Genomic DNA, 3,585 nt, shown 5'->3' on the forward strand with positions numbered 1-3,585 from the left:
GTAATATCCCATTGTATATATAGACCATATCTTCTTTATCCACTCCTCTGTTGATGGACATTTAGGTTGCTTCTGTGTCTTGCTTATTGTAAATAGTAGGGTATGAGCACTGGTGTGCACCTGTCCTTGCAAAGGAGAGTTTTCATCTTTTCTGTATATATGCCCAGGAATGGAATTGCTAAAACACATTTTAAAAAAATACTGGATAATGTGTGCAAGTATAACAGGGAGAGATCACTTTAAATCCCTAAAGCCGGAATTTCTTTCCGAAGAGGCCCCATTCTGTTGTGACCTGAAGGACAAGCCAGCCGTGGGGAAAGCCAGGGTGGGCAGGGGGCAGGAATGAGTCTTCACGTTGTTGTTGTTGTTTGGTCACTAAGTCATGTCCAACCCTTTGCAATGGACAGCAGCATGCCAGGCTCCTCCGTCCTTCACTGTCTCCTGGAGTGAGACAGGTCCATGGAGTCGGTGACGCTATCCAACCATCTCGTCCTCTGTCGCCCCCTTCTCCTCCTGCCCTCAATCTTTCCTAGCATCAGGGTCCTTACCAGTGAGTCGACTCTTTGCATCAGATGGCCAAAGGAATGAGTCTAGAGGGTCTGAGTTGCCTAGAGGAGGCCAGTGTGGCTGATGCATTTAAGCTGGGGAAGGACACAGCTGATTGATGTTGTAAAAAGCACCCTGAGTGGCCAGGATGGAAGCAGGGAAAACAGCGTGGGATGTCACAGCAAGGTTCCAGCAAAAGACGATGGTGACGGTGGTCTGCACACGGGGAGGCAGTGGCCGTGGGAGGGAGTGGCTGGTTTTGGGGTATGTTCTGGCTTTGGTTTGATGTGAAGGACACGGCGGGTTCCTTTCTGGTAAGAGTGCCTGGGTGATTGATGGTGGGCCCATCTGCCAAAATGGGAAGACAGGGGATGAGTCCTGTTTTTCTGGTGAAAATTGAGTTGATTTGTTCAGGTCAGAATCTCAGAAACTATTGCAGTTCAACCTGTGAGCTCTTCGAGGGACTCCTTGTGTTCTCTCTCTTTGTGCTCCATCCTGAAACCAACAAGGACTTGTCTAAACCTCATCTAGACCCCCACACATGAGCTTGTTCATGATGGTCTTAAAACTTAGCAAAGGGTCCCCTGCTGAGCCCTTGCACCCCAGAATGGTCTCGCTCAAATCCGGTCTCTAATTTTCTGCCTCTGATAATGCCCCGTGGCTGCTGAGCAATTGCGACATGGTGAATCTCCACTGAGACGTGCTATGTTTATAAACACCAGATTTCAAACACTTAGGATGATATGACAGCTATGTTGAAATCATAATGTTTGGGTTGTTGTTTGTTGTTGAGTTGCTAAGTCATGTCCAAATCTTTTGTGACCAAGGGACTATAACCCACCAGGCTCCTCTATCCATGGGATTTCCCAGGCAAGGGTAGTGGAGTGGGTTGCCACTTCCTTCTCCAGGGGATCACCCTGTCCCAGGAATTGAACCCGCATCCCCTGTATTGGCAGGCAGATTCTTTACCACTGAGCCACCTGTGCTGTTGTTAGGCACTCAGTCGTGTCCGACTCTTTGTGACCCCATGGACTGTAGCCTGCCAGGCTGCTCTGTCCATGAGATTCTCCAGGCAAGAATACCGGAGTGGGTTGCCATGCCCTCCCCCAGGGGATCTTCTCAACCCAGGGATTAAACCCACTGGGCCACCAGGGAGGCCCAATATTTGGGTGCATGGGGTTAAATGAAATATATCACTAAGATTCATCTCACCTTTTCTTTTTACTTTGTGACTGTATTTGTGGCTCCCACTGCATTTCTTTTGGAAGGTGCTGCTCTAACTTGGCACTGGTGAGCCCATGAGCTCCTGTCCAGGGTGCCACATCCATCCCCATGAAGTCTAGGAAGAGGGTGTCTTTTCCCTCTTCCTTAGGGACATAATTCTGTTCATCCGACTCTGGATGTCTCTCTTTGCATCCCCTGAAAAGCAGACTAACTCCAACCCACTACTATCTATCTGGTATCTATCTATATTTAATGGTGTTATCCTCAGGGAGAAAAGTGCTTCTTCCCTTGTCATGGACTCCTCCAGTCCTTGGATTACTTGAGATTATCTTCCATAAAAAGGAGTTTTTCCAAATCCTATTGGTCCTAATAGTTTGTTGTTATTGTTGTTTATGGAGCCATTCTATATAGTCTTAAAGGGGCAGACAGCCTCCCCCAACACCAGAGATGTTTGTCCTCCTAGAATCCAGAATAGACTTTCCCAAGCCCCATCCCTGGAAACCCAAATGGACGAATCCATTGAACCTGGAAGATGGGCTCTTCTGCCCCGTCCCCATCTCCCCCAGGGGATGTTCCCGGACCCGTGACACTCCTAAGGCTCAATCCAAGCATACTAGATTTCTGATATTGGAAAAGCCTGACCGGGGACTTAGTTCCTCTAGGTGCTAGAATGGACTCTTCCAGTTCCCTTTGCCCCAAATTTCTCAATAGCCCGGGGCGTTGGGGTTTCTGAGGTTTTGCCTTCCCCAAATACAGTCTAACGAGAACGTCTCTGGGGCGACAAGCGGTGTTGGTTGGGCCAAACAAAGCGGGCTCACCGACCGCTTTCCTTATGCAACGTTCTTCATTCATTACCAGGTCCCCTTCTTGTTCAGGAAGAACTCAAAGTCTGGTGGAAAGACTCGCAATTTGTACTTGATATCTATTTAATAGTGTTACAGTTGCAACAACAAAGCCATTGTATATGAGAAAGTAGTTAAATGTTAGAATATAGTTTAATCCTCCCGAGCTCTGTGACCTTGGGCATGTCATTCAACCTCTCTGGACGTCAGTTTTAACCTCTGCTTAATGGGAGTAGACTCGAATTACTGTTTCTTCAGCTCTGGGATACTAAGCTTCCGGACAAGTTAGATCCCAACATCTCGGCGGCTAGAGAAGAGAAAGGAAGAAGGGAGGGGGAGGAGGGAGGGACGGCTCCCAGGAAGAAGATTTAAGGAGTCCGGAGGTGGCGGAGAGGAGGGGAAAAAAAAAAAAAGGAACAGAAAGACGCTTGCGCAGTAAGCACCTCACGCTCTCCCGCCCCTCCCAACTCCTTCTCTGCAGCAGGGAATTGCAGGAGCCGCTCCACCTATCCCAGCCCAGGCGAGTAACGACCCCCCTTTCTCCTTCCTTCTCTACGGATCGTAGCCCTCCTCCTTTGCCCCAGACACCGGCCCAATCGAGGGCGGGCGTAGGACTGGCTCGGCGAATCCGCGACGCCCGCGGGGGCGATCTACCCGCCCATTGGCCTCCGTAAACGTGAGTCCCGCCTCTGCAAGTCCACGCCCCCTCCGTCCCTCGCGTCCGTCCCTCCCTCCTGGGAGAGCCCCCGGATCCAATCGGTCCCTCACCCGGCCGAGCGGAGGGGGCGGTTCCACTGTACGTCACCAACTCCGCCCGTCGCTCGGGCAACGCCCCCACCCCCTCCACTCGCGAGCGGAAATAGCGGGGCGCTGGACCAATCGGAGCCGCACGCCTTTGTCCAGCGACCAATGAGACAGGCGGAGGGGCCGAGCCTGTGTCTGAGCGCCAGCAATTGCAGCCTATAGGCGGCCC

Source organism: Capra hircus, chromosome 18 (assembly GCF_001704415.2).
Source record: "Capra hircus breed San Clemente chromosome 18, ASM170441v1, whole genome shotgun sequence".
Lineage (NCBI taxonomy): Eukaryota > Metazoa > Chordata > Mammalia > Artiodactyla > Bovidae > Capra > Capra hircus.